This window comes from Bidens hawaiensis, unplaced genomic scaffold, assembly GCF_021521415.1.
Source record: "Bidens hawaiensis isolate Kalapana, Puna unplaced genomic scaffold, B.hawaiensis_p1.1 tig00012349_1, whole genome shotgun sequence".
NCBI lineage: Eukaryota > Viridiplantae > Streptophyta > Magnoliopsida > Asterales > Asteraceae > Bidens > Bidens hawaiensis.
The window spans coordinates 426,703-441,186 of record NW_027492007.1 but is presented as its reverse complement, the minus strand read 5'-3'; positions in this window follow the sequence as shown (position 1 = coordinate 441,186).

Genomic DNA, 14,484 nt, shown 5'->3' with positions numbered 1-14,484 from the left:
TCACCGAGAACGGGGCCTTACACCAACGGGAAAAATCAATACTGTCACACCCCGACCAAAGGCGGCGGAACATGCCGGGGTGCAACGGATTGCCCAAATACACAAGACACTATTTAAAGTGACAATATTTAATCAACTCATTTTATTTCATAAAATCAATAAATAACACATTTTGTTCATACAACACAAATCGAATAAAAGTAAACATATATATATATATATATATATGTTGTTCTTCTTGCTAATATCCTAAAAGTCTTGATACGTTTTTCGTCAAGTTTTCGAGTCAACAAAAGTCAGCCTGTAACATTGCATAAAATAAAGTTTATCAACACAAAGGTTGGTGAGCAATTTCATAGTTTGAACATATATAAATAATAAGAAATGTCCACAACTTGTATACAAAACAACAAATAAAAGCAATAATTTGGATAAAATAAGGTCGCAAATAAGAATACATTAGCGGCACCGTCTATAAGAGAATACCAAATAGATTCGGATTTCATGAGGTCGTTAATAAGAATACATTAAAGGCACCGTGCTATAATAGAATACCAGATAATTCACGGATTTATGAATCAACCAACCAAAAGAGGTAAACACATAAGCATATACGCAACTAAGCATAGAACACCAAATCGAGCATTTATTTAAGTAAAGTATATAATAAAGTTTGTGGTATAAGACTCAAGTATAAAGCATTTAGTTTAAATAAGTATGCAATATCACCCCCAAAACGAAATATGGAAAACGGGGTATGAAAAGTACTCATTCAAGCTATAAGCTTGATTCGGTAAAAATGGCGAGTAATCAGAAGGATGGGTTTAACGGGCAAAGTCTAGGTGAAAGGAAGTCTTGAATTAAAAAGGTTGTCTTGAAGGTCTTTAAATAAAATAAAGGTTGAGAAATATAAACAATTAAAGTTCAAGGTTTAAAATGTAACTATTTAAGAATTTATAATAATAACCCTTTAAAAATGTTAGTTTGCTCGAAACCGAGTTAAAGTATCTAACCTTAATATTTACTCAACCTATGTTAAGTAATAAGGTGGGTAAAATGCAATAATGCAAGTCCGTTTGGAATAAAGATACTAAAACGGGTTTTTACGAGTGTTTTGGGTTGTTGGTTCGGGTCTTGATAATTGGTCAAACCCAAAGTCAACTTTCCAAAATAATTAATGTTATGAGATAACTCAATAAAATTTAATAAGACTTAACCAAGTATGTAGTTCTATTGTTTTAGAACTAACAACGTACGTTAAGCGAGTGTTCGGTTTTTGTCGGTCCCAACTTTGTTATGAGATCAAGTTAAATCCAACATTTCCAAGTACTTAAGAAAATAATTAAAATCAGTTTGTAAACTATTTTTAAAGAAATATACAAGTCTTGATAGCAAAAATACACTTGTGTGTCTTAAGCGAGTGGAAATCGGTTCGTTTGATTCGGTTTCCATCTCACAATAAGTTCATAGATGGTTTCCACATGCCCAAATATCAACGAACTTGTATAACAATTTATAAATGATGATACTTAAGTTTTACAACAAAAAAGTTAACAATAAATTCTTTAAACGAAAGTTCGGTTTTGGTTCGGTTTCCATCTCCCAGTAAGTTCATAGATGGTTTCCACATGCCCAATATCAAAGAACTTGTAAAAATAATTTAAAACTCAAATATAACATTAAACATGTTTAAACAACTATTTTAATAAAACTAGTAGGCAAAAGTTCGGTTTATGGTTTTGAGCTATTTACGGTTAAACCGAAGCAAAGACCCTCAACCCATAACCATGGAACTTGTAAATAAACTAAAATGTATATAAGTTAAGCATGGTTAGTAAGCATTAATAAAGTTAGATTGTTAGATGCGGAAAATATATAACAAGGACCACGTAAGTCGTCCATGAAGCCTTGCCTTACAAGGTCCGAAACCTCACCGATCGGTTCGGAGAAGTAACTACCAAAGGTAACAAGGGGTGTATATTATATATATGTTGTACAATCATAAACAAGTGTCAATAAGACTACATAAATTAATTAGAATGAAAGATTAAACTCAGTTTGACTTTGGGAAGTCAAACCTTCAAGAACACTAAGAAAATAACATTAAGATCTTTGTATTTGGGAGAGATTTTGGAGTTGTAGCAGGGGAAAATGAAAGGAAATGGTGGTGTGTATATAGGGTAAGTTGAAATGGTCAAGCATAAATGGTTTTGCATGAAAATGGGATGGTTTAAGTCACATGTTTGCTTAAAAACTAACAAAAAAAAACGAGCTGGTGCAGATTGCCTTTAGCCCGGCGCTAAGTCTCTACCCTTGACCTTAGCGCGATGCTAAAGTCACCTAGTGGAAATTCTGAACTTTCAAAATTGGCAGTTTTGGCCCACGGAGTTGTTTTTAAGCGTTTAAGGCCATTTTAGGGACCGAAAAGGGTGTTTTTTAGATCCAACTAGTAAAAAACAATAATGTAACATAAAATCTAATATTTTATATATTTGAAATGTTCGGGATATAAATCGGGCCGGTTTACATGATAAACGAATACACAAACGAATACAAATAAAACCCGAAATTGACGAATGTCACAGTATCCCAAACTTTTTGGAAATTTCGTCCCGAAATTAAAAAAACTCAAAGAAAATTAATTACTAACGAATGTCTATTTTTGTAAGACAATTGCATTAAAAATTTTAAACAAAAGAATAACGTCAAATCCTTGCATGATTCGAAAAACGCTACAAATGAGAATCATAATAAAGCAACTTATATATAGGATGTACCGGCGGCGTATCCACCATGCCCTTATCATAATTCATATTTCTATCGTCTTTCTGCTATTATCCTCGAGTCTAAGTTACCGCACACAACCGCACTTACTATGGCTTGCATACGGGGATTTCGATAATTAAGTGTGCACCCATAATTATGTAGATCGTCGTATGGTCCACATGGTTCGTTCCATTATGTGGTTTAAGAGACATATTTATTCGAAATTTTAAACATTATAAACGTACATAAATATGTTGAATTTTACAAATATTGATAAACCAATACCAGCGGTTGATTTTTTTTGGTGGGGGGGGGGGTTGACTTTTAAGTAAGTAGGAAAATGAGATAAATAATTGAAACAATTAAAATCTTAGAACATAAACCAAGGTGAAAATAACAATTCGGTTTAAGTAAGTAAAGACGATCGAATAAATAAAATTCAGGATAAACAATTACGAAACGAAATTTGAAGTCAAAGGTTGATGTGTGTTGTGCGTTGCGGTTAAATATTAATAGATGGAATGATTTGCTTTTGCACAAGATCGTGTTTTAAATTTATAAAAGTGATTTCTACAAATACTAAACACACACAAAATAGGCAAGTATACCTATCGTATATGTAGAATAGTATTGGTAAGAACCGAGTATCGATCCGTGGACACAAATGTTTCTGATGATAAATCGTTGTTTTACTTTAATCGGAGGTTTTAATCATTTTGGGATTAATTTTTTCGAACTTTTTATAAAATATAAATACTTATATATATAATATAGGTGACCAAGACGAGAGATTCTAAACGAGTATTTCAATTGTGAAGGTTACTATAACATTATGAAAATTCAGAGTTCAAAATGTCAACTTGCCAAAGTCTAGGGATCAATCATGCCAAATTCCAAACTTCAAGGTTGAAAATGAAAATTCTTATTTCTTGTCCTATCGCGATACGCAACGGGAAAAAGACAAGCCCATCGCGTATCGCGATGGGGCTTGGTCAAAGGTTCTGGAAGAAGTCAACAGCGATACGCGATCACTGTTAACTTACGTTATCGCGTTACGCGATGACATGGCCTGGCACATCTGGCACCAGCTTTACCACGTGTCTACACGTGGCACACCGTCCGCCGCGTGTCCCGACACGTGACACATCGTCCTCCACCTGTTAACACGTGGCACACCGTCTGCCACGTGGTGACACGTGGCAGACCTACGTTGTGACTGCGCAAGGCTACGTCGCGATACGCGATGGGTTCCCAGGACGCCGTCGCGTACCACGATGGGACACCAGATTTTGTCTATAAATAGCAAGTTCGGGATCTCATTTCATGCACACCAAAATCAGTTTTGCTTTCTCTCTCTAACATCTCACTATAATTCCAAATCCATATTAACGATCCACCTCGATTTGCGTGCCAACGTTTCCTCAAAGTTCGTGCCACCCTCCACCCACATACAACCAAAAAGGCATTTGTTACCATGGCGATGATTATCGAAAAGCGTGCAAACAAGTGTTGAAGATTGGTGTTATTGTTTGGCGACGAGAAAAGAAGTATTGATCGAGAAGGCAATAGAAACCAAGTGGCGTTGGAGTGCTGCTCAAATCGTTAGGGTTATCATAAGCCTTTAAGGTAAGGCTTAACGCCAACAAATATAATAATAAAATATTATTATAAAGGCTTAAACCTTAAGTCGAGGTTATACTCGATACCTTGATAATATAAAAGAAAACGTAACAAAGAAAAAGTAAAATATATGTTGTGATAGATAAATATATATGTGTGCAAGTATATATATTCTTTGTTATGAAATTATTATTTAAGTGATAATGAGTTTTCTTAAATAATAAAAGAAAAAGAATATGTTTCTTAAAGAAGAAGAAACGTCGGGTTTCTTTAAATAAACTAAAGGTTTATAATTACTTTTAAACTAAAACGTTTTCAAGTAAAAGAGAATTATGAACTAAAGGTTCATCGAGGTGGAGTTTATAAAATAAGACTAAAGGTCTTAAGCCGGATTGTATATCCGACTAAAAATGGTTATACTCGTACTATAGGTGCGAGATAGCAAGCGAAAGACCCTCGAACGGTGTTGAAGCCGATCCAAAGCGATAACGTGAATACGCCCCACTTTTACAAACTTGTTTTCAAACAAATAAATGTGTTATGTGTAAAACTTTACATGAGATTGAGTATCTCTAAAAACGTTGTAAATAAGAGTATATGCCTAGCTCTCAGGCTGTGGTATACGCTTGTCTGGATCCTTACATATGTGGTTAAATACGGTGGGCACATCGCACCACGCTTGGTCACGACCTCCAGCCACGATGGGCCGGACCTAAGTTATGTCCGAGTGAGACTGATCATGTGTATATTTATGGTACCTAAGTTATGTCGAAACGCTGCGGTGTTTTGCTGAGGTGACCTAGTGTAGAAACTCGAGTTTATAATGATATTTTTTTAAACTTAGTTATTCCTAAGCCAAGATGGGCCGAGACTTACGTGGTCTCGAGGGGTAACTAAGTAAAGAAAATATTTTCGCGTCAGCATATTCACCAGCATTCGTTGCTGACGTATTTTATAACATTTTGCAGGTAATCAAGAATAGAGCTTGTGAAGACGAAGGGCTCAAGAATCCGATGGCTAGGATAATTTTTGTTAAACTCAAATATAATTAAATGGTGGTTTTGTAAACTAAAAACAAGTAAACGTAATGGAACTTTTCGTTCCATCTTTTATATTATAAATATTTTAAAACTTTGATTCTTATATTTTATAAGACTTCCACTAATTGAACGTAACTCTGATTTATATACAATTATGGTACCAACTGTTGGGTCGCACTCCTAGGCCTAAGATGGGGGGTGTGACAGTTACCATCTAAGATCAAGAATTCACTCCATTTTAGCATTGATAATTAATATTCAAACATGTGGTAAACTTGCCATAGCAATATATGATAGATAGCTCCTTAAGCCTTAAGTGAGCATCTTTGGCACTAGGGAGGTAACATGCGCATTTTAAAGTCAACCCTTTCCTAATGTCATGCCACCTCCAGAATGTCAATTTAAGTTGGGAAGTAGTTTCGTAAAGTAGAAAAATTAGGATTGACTTCGATTTCTCAAATACCAATTTTAACAACTTCGGGTGGTTTGGTTTAGTCACAACCTCCCCTTGTTTGATTTATGTAGGTTATAATTACACATTCCGTTAACATATGATTTCTTTAACTAGCATGATATCCTAAGCAAAGCCATTTTCGGATTACCAATACTTAGAGAAATACACCATAACTTATATCTCATCATTTCTAAGTACAATATAAGGATCCATGTTTCGATAATGTATCAAAGTATTTCTATCTTTCAAGAACATAAATCTATCATGAACGATTGCCAATATAATTGGCAATCACCAACTTTGAATTAATATTTTAAGATGGTGAAACATTTCTCATAAAAAGATAATTGTAAGATAACCATGTACAACAAAGCTCACCACATGTTTTAAATAATCATCAAGTATAACAAAGCTTCTTCATAGATTTTAGATGGTAAATGGAGTTTAGCTCATAATGAGCATGGTGATTAACATTAGGATGGATGATAGCAATAAACACATGATCAAACTAGAACAATCTAACCAAATGTAGATGAATCTTCCTTCTTAATGATGATGATGATGGTTGATGGTGATGACCTCCAAGCCTTCAAACTCTTAACTAGATCTTCAATATGAGTGTTAGTGTTTGTTTTTATAAGAGAAAACCGGATAGAATTCTTTTCAAGCCACACCAAATGAGTGTAACATGAGCCACTATTTATAGGAAATCTGGAGTGAAGGGCACGACCCCGTGCTTATGTAGGCACGCCCCCCGTGCATTTTTATGACATGTGCCAAATTCATTTTTGTCTTTTCTTGTAGACGACCACGGCCCGTGGTTGAGAGGCACGAACCCGTGCTTTTGTTCCCAGTTTTTTGTCCTTTCTTGTAGACTTTTGTCTTTTCTGTTGTTCAGAAGCATGGGGGCGTGTTTCTTTTTTTCTTGTGTTTTCTTTCATTTTTCTTCGTCTTTTCGCTTGTTTCTTTGTTTGGGGCTTGGTTTCACCTGAAATTACATTTTATTATGATATGTAGCCTTTTGTGCTATGTTATATAATAAAAATTGCAGTTTTTAGAGATTATTTGATGCCGAAAAAAATGTATAATTTTATGTACATCAAAGGTATTCAATATGAAGGAATAAAAAAATCATTAAAATCCATGGTCGAAAGTCAGGACTAAATTAGTATAAAATCCGATAAGTGAAATTTTAATAATGAGAACTCCGATAAAAGGAAATGAGAAATACAATAGATGAAAACGAGAATCCAAAGAGTGAAAATTAAAAATCCGATAAGCGTAAAAGAGAAAACCCAATAAGTGCGTACATGAGGTTGGGATAATCAACGATACAATTAACAATAACAGCGTACGATGAGTTTCATACGTGAACAAACTTGAGGTTATAAGCAATTGAGAATACGAATGCGTGAAATGTAATAACATGAGAAATGAGGTGAGTTCCTTGGGGTGACACACACATGTATCAAACATAAATAAAATTTGATTAACTTGACAAAAATATCGATGAATTGTGATAAAACATGAAAACGACCACTATTGTGAAACCATTTATATAATCGTCATTATAGTAATGGTTTATAATAGCGCCAAAGCTTGCAAACAACCACACATAGGCCGCTTAATAGATTAAATGAAATGATGTAAAATAATACATAGAATCGTGTTTCCCTTTGAAATGCATAAATGCTTAAATATGAATAAAAAGTCATGAAAAATATCGTTTTAAAAAAAATAAACGAAAATTTTTAGCTAAACTGAGGTTTTGAAAGTATTACACAAATTGTTATTGAATAACTTGAATTCCCTCATAACCAAAACACCAAAATGAAATCTCATGTGCATAATATTTTGTCATCGAAACATCTCATCGAATGAAAAGAAATCGTGAAAATCAGTGAGACTCAACTAAACGACAAAATATATAAGTCGTGTGTCATATAGGATGAAATTGAAAAAATGAAATCTTTAAGTAAAGTCGTTCACTTGTTTCCCAGAAAAATGAATATAATAACAAAGCATCGCGGTAGCGCGTAGCTAGAGAAACTTTAAATCATTACCAAATGTGAATCTTGTAAGCCAATTTGTTAAAGGAACTTGTATACATAAAGCGGTTGGGATAAAAAAAAGTATTTATGAAATGATGCTTGCGAGAATAAGAGGTAATAGTTCGCGTAAATCGATATTGACCCAAATTCATGTCACAATATAAAGTATAAAGAATTTATAACTGCATCCCAAAAATATTTGCAAAGCCATGGTCATTGAGTTTATACAAGATGATGAAAGTTGTTATTTGTTATCGAATCAACCTCGCGTTCAACATTCAAAATGAAACCTCGTATTTATAAGGTTTTTATGAGATTTATCACTCTAGGCGACAATATTTAAAATCTTGAAATCACATATATAATCATTTAATAACCTTTGAACACAAATCCTCATAATAGAATTTTGTTGTCATGACAATCTTAGATTTTTGAAAGATGATTTAGAAAATATGAGCTTAATACGTAAATCACCCCCCCCCCTTTTTAAGAGTTTATAATTTAAAAGCGATGATTTTAACACATGAGGTTATTATAAATACACTAGTTGTATATACATAAAAAAATTTAAGGGAAAACGAAGCTTGCGTGCATAGGGAGGGGTTTTAGGCTTCGAATGGTAAATGGTTTGAAAATTTGGTGAAAAGTGAGTGTGTTTCGGTTGGTTTGAGTAGTTGGGTTTTCTTGAGTTGTATTGATGAGGTTCGTTGAGTTTAGATCATTTGAGTGGGTTAGGCCTAGCTGATTTGTGTGAGTAGTGGTTAGGCTATTTAGGTGAGGTTTTGCTTGATTGAGCTCGGGTTAAGTTGATGGGTTGGATAATTTGATCTTGACTAGTTTGGGTTGAGATTTGGTTTATACAAGTACTTCGTAAGGAGTGTTTGTGGTTGCTAATTTTAATATCACACCTATGGTTGGATCGGAACGGGGTGGCGACGTGGTTTGTGATTTGACATCACAAGGTTCGAATGATCGAGTCATAGTTCGGTAAGCTTTGGTTTGTATATGTCCAAGGCATTTGTGGATGTGTTTGACGGTGTCTTTGGAGTATTAGGATGGTGAGTTGATAGGTTTTCATGATCCGCGCCGTGAGGCGGGGACCGTGTCTGGGGGGAATCGGGGTGGTCTGTGGTGCGGGCGGGGTAGGAGACCTGGTAACCCTAGCAGGGGAGGGTACACTAGCACTCCTAGCTGGGGTGGTCTGTCTAGAAGTACTATGACTAGCCTCCGAAGGCTCGGAGCTGGGTGCTACACTTGGGCTTCCAGAGGCCCCGGAACTAGCCTCTTCCGGGTCCTCTTCCGTCGACACACTAGGTGTTCTTGCCATTATACCTGCACACAAGTTAACAAACATATAGTCCTTTTCGTAGTGTAATTCATAATTAAATTAATCATGCACTTACTTATACAATTTTGCCACATAATAGTATTATTATACATTTACACATATGTTGCCAATTTTACCTATTTAAGTCCCCCGTGACTTCCCCTGAATTCCCTCGTGCAGACAAGTCTGTTATTATGTTCCGGACCATAATAACCCACTTGTCCATCCAAGTTCATCCCGATCTCGTCACAATATATTATTAGTTGATATTCAGATCCTATAATACTTGAGCTACTGGTTATATTTTAGGTATCTTTTTCAGACATCCTAATTCTTTATAACCAATGGCTCTGATACCAAGTTCTGTAACACCCCGTAACCGCAGCGGAAACGTACACGGGATGCAACAGACACATCTGATATCAACAGCATTGCTTATAAAGAAAATACCACTACATTAATTTATAACATATTACATTGTTGCGAGTTGCGTTACTGTCTAGGTGTTACACACATATATTACCAATAAGACATTAATAAATTCATTACAAAACATAGAGCAGCAAGCTTCCAACAGGTAGCACAGATAGTTAAGCACATATCAATCATTCCAACTTGGGCATACCTAGAAAACATGTAAAGAAAACGGGTCAACTACGAATAGTTGGTGAGTTTCACTAATTTAAATAAACACTGACAAATCATTTTAATAATCATTTATTAACAATATAATCATGCTGGGAACTATGTTACCCCAGAACATTTCCATTAACTTTCTGGGAACTATGTTACCCCAGAACAATACTAACCCCTGGGAACTATGTTACCCCAGAACAATATATACCCCTGGGAACTATGTTACCCCAGAACAATAATAACCCCTGGGAACTATGTTACCCCAGAACAATAATAACCCCTGGGAACTATGTTACCCCAGAACAATAATAACCCCTGGGAACTATGTTACCCCAGAACAATAATAACCCCTGGGAACTATGTTACCCCAGAACAATAATAACCCCTGGGAACTATGTTACCCCAGAACAATAATAACCCCTGGGAACTATGTTACCCCAGAACAATAATAACCCCTGGGAACTATGTTACCCCAGAACAATAACACATGATAAACATTTTATATATTCTGTGCATCAGATCATATATATATAAATGTACAAGTATTTCCATACGATCGGTATGTACTTAAATCCTTTAAATAAGACATGTTTTCCGCCCCGGGAAAATATAATTAAAACAATACATTAAAAGGGGCTCGTGAAAACTCACCTTTCTGTGTGTCGGTGAGTAATATATGGAACAGCTACGTGCCTGGATCTGTAATATAATATCTAGTCGTTACTATATAATTCTCATAACTTAAATACGTATCAATCGGTACATCTGGGAACATTGTTAACCCAGTACTGTACTCGATTCGGGGACTATGTTAACCCTGTGACACTTCTAAGGACTAAGATTGTGACATTGCTTAGAGTTTGACAGTCAATTTAGTTAAGGTGATGAAATTGCTTAGAGTTTGACAGTCAATTTAGTTAAGATTGTGACATTGCTTAGAGTTTGAAGTTTATTGTAAAAGTGAGGGTCGATTGTCATGAGGAAGCAAAATAAGTTTTATAAAGGTCAAAACAAAATTCCTTACGTATGAGGAAATAAATATAAAAAGAATAGGTGAATTTGAATATCGAAATTTGTTACGAGGTATCAATATGAATGATGAAAGTTTGTTTTGAGTATAGAAATTTGCGTAATGAAAATTTTACCAAGTCCGTTATTTAGTAACGCATAACAAAAACATCACGATAAGTTAAAATGACCGGCATTGTAAATCGAGAAATCAACATAAACGATTTTTATCTTTAATACATAATTTCTATGAAGTTTTGTATGAGGATTTCAAGAAAGTTACAAGCTATAAGTTTGTGAATTTCTTGAAAAAATCAAAGCGAAACTATCATAAGAAATTTAAAACGAGGGAAATCGTATGATGCAAAATTTTATTGGTGAAACTTTATAATGAACCAAGGATTGCATTATGAAAGTTGTTTTGAAAATAAATTTGGGGTAACAAAAATTTTACCATGTGTATCATATAATATAGCGTAATTAAAATGCCGTGAGAATTTAAATAATCGATATTGTGAAATGATAGTTTCAAAATGAACGGGACCGTTATAAAAATAAGGTTTTTGTGAGATCTTGTATGAAACTTTAAAGACAATTTAAAATCTATATATTGGGGATTTATTTAAAAACTCAAGGTAAAATTTATCATAAAACCTTTTTAATATGATGAAATTCGTATGATAAAAATTGAGTTTATGAATAGTCTTAGTGAACAAAGATGGCATATTAAAAGTCACTATAAATAGTTCAAAATATATATATTATTATAATTTTTTTAACTTATATTGAAGAGATCATAATAAATGAATTTTGTAACAAAAATCGCGATGAAATCAAAATGAGAAAATTTGTATAAAAACTTTACCATGTGAAATCAAAACATATTAGAATGAATCATAACGGTCAAATATAATTATATAAACGAGAATTTTGTGATGAGAATTTATATGACAAAGTAAAAAGAAAATATTGTTTAAATCTTTGAAATTTGTAAATAATGTCTTAAGATTTAGAGGCGGAAAAATCGTGCATGAACCACCATGACTTGTTTTTCCGACACTAAAAACCTTTAGAAAAATACCTTGTTGGAGTCTAAACATGTGCACGTACCACCGCGTCTTTTTCAAGTTTTCGACTCAAATAACGATTGTAACAAAAATAATAAATCGGGATACAAAGTCATGTCAAAACACTAGTTCACGAAGCACCGTGGTTCTATTGTTTCAACACCGAAAATTAGGATGACGACCGGAATGCTCGCATTCGACAACTTAAAGTGGTCATCTCATATGAGACAATCTTTAAGGAGATTTGAAACAACGGGATCCAAGTTAAGCTTTTGATCCATAAAACACAATAAAACTAATGTTTTCACGGTAAGGGAAGGATACCTTAGATTATTATGAAAGTGTGTGTATGTGTATATATAAAATTTAAACAAATGTAAGGTAAGGATACCTTAGAATGTTTCGAGTGTTTGTGTATACTTACGATTTAATGAGATAAAAGAGTATATAAATAAATAAGTGTAATGAACAATCAAGTAGGGTAAACACGTATAGGCAACACGTTTAAGGACCCTAAAGTAAAGACTATACTAGGTCGTTACGTCTAACCACCTATCCTATAGTCTTGTGGCTCTGATACCAATTTGTCACACCCCGACCAAAGGCCGTAGAACATGTCGGGGTGCAACGGATTGCCCAAATACACAAGACACTATTTAAAGTGACAATATTTAATCAACTCATTTTATTTCATAAAATCAATAAACAACACATTTTGTTCATACAACACAAATCGAATACAAGTAAACAAATATATATATTGTTCGTCTTGCTAATATCCTAAAAGTCTTGATACGTTTTTCGTCAAGTTCTCGAGTCAACAAAAGTCAGCCTGTAACATTGCATAAAATAAAGTTTATCAACACAAAGGTTGATGAGCAATTTCATAGTTTGAACAATATATAAATAATAAAAAATGTCCACAACTTGTATACGAAACAATAAATAAAAGCAATAATTTGGATAAAATGAGGTCGCTAATAAGAATACATTAGTGGCACCGTCTGTAAGAGAATACCAAATAGATTCGGATTTCATGAGGTCGTTAATAATAATACATTAACGGCACCGTGCTATAATAGAATACCAGATAGTTCACGGATTTATGAATCAACCAACCAAAAGCGGTAAACACATAAGCATATACGCAACTAAGCATAGAACACCAAATCGAGCATTTATTTAAGTAAATTATACCATAAAGTTTGTGGTTTAAGACTCAAGTATAAAGCATTTAGTTTAAATAAGTATGCAATATCACCCCCAAAATGAAATATTGAAAATGGTGTATGAAAAGTACTCATTCAAGCAATAAACTTGATTCGGTAAAAATGACGAGTAATCAGAAGGATGAGGTTAAATGGGCAAAGTCTAGGTGAAAGGAAGTCTTGAATTAAAAAGGTTGTCTTGAAGGTCTTTAAATAAAATAAATGTTGAGAAATATAAACAATTAAAGTTCAAGGTTTAAAATGTAACTATTTAAGAATTTATAATAATAACCCTTTAAAAATGTAAGTTTGCTCGAAACCGGGTTAAAGTATCTAACCTTAATATTTACTCAACCTATGTTAAGTAATAAGGTGGATAAAATGCAAGAATGCAAGTCCCTTTAGAATAAAGATACTAAAAAGGGTTTTAACGAGTGTTTCGGGTTATTGGTTCGGGTCTTGATAATTGGTCAAACCCAAAGTCAACTTTCCAAAATGAATGTTATTAGATAACACAATAAAACTTAATAAGACTTAACCAAGCATGTAGTTCTATTGTTTTAGAACTAACAACGTACGTTAAGCGAGTGTTCGGTTTTGTCGGTCCAAACTTTGTTATGAGATCAAGTTGAATCCAACATTTCCAAGTACTTAAGAAAATAATTAAAATCAGTTTGTAAACTATTTTTAAAGAAATATACAAGTCTTGATAGCTAAAACACACTTGTGTGTCTTAAGCGAGTGGAAATCGGTTCGTTTGGTTCGGTTTCCATCTCACAATAAGTTCATAGATGGTTTCCACATGCCCAAATATCAAATAACATGTATAACAATTTATAAATGATGATACTTAAGTTTTACAACCAAAATGTTAACAATAAAGTCTTTAAACGAAAGTTCGGTTTTGGTTCAGTTTTCATCTCCTAATAAGTTCATAGATGGTTTCCACATGCCCAATATCAAAGAACTTGTAAAAATTCTTTTAGAAACTCAAATCTAACATTAAACATGTTTAAACAACTATTTTAACAAAGCTAGTAAGCAAAAGTTCGGTTTACGGTTTTGAGCTATTTACGGTTAAACCGAAGCATAGACCCTCAACTCATAACCATGGAACTTGTAAATAAACTAAAATGAACAAAAGTTAAGCATTGTTAGTAAGCAATAAGTTAGATTGTTAGATGCGGAAAATATATAACAAGGACCACGTAAGTCCTTGTAACATCCTAAATATTCTAATAATAAATAGAGAATGTTGCGTTAAATTGTCGTGCGTTTAATGTTACTAATAAACGTCCAATGAGGAA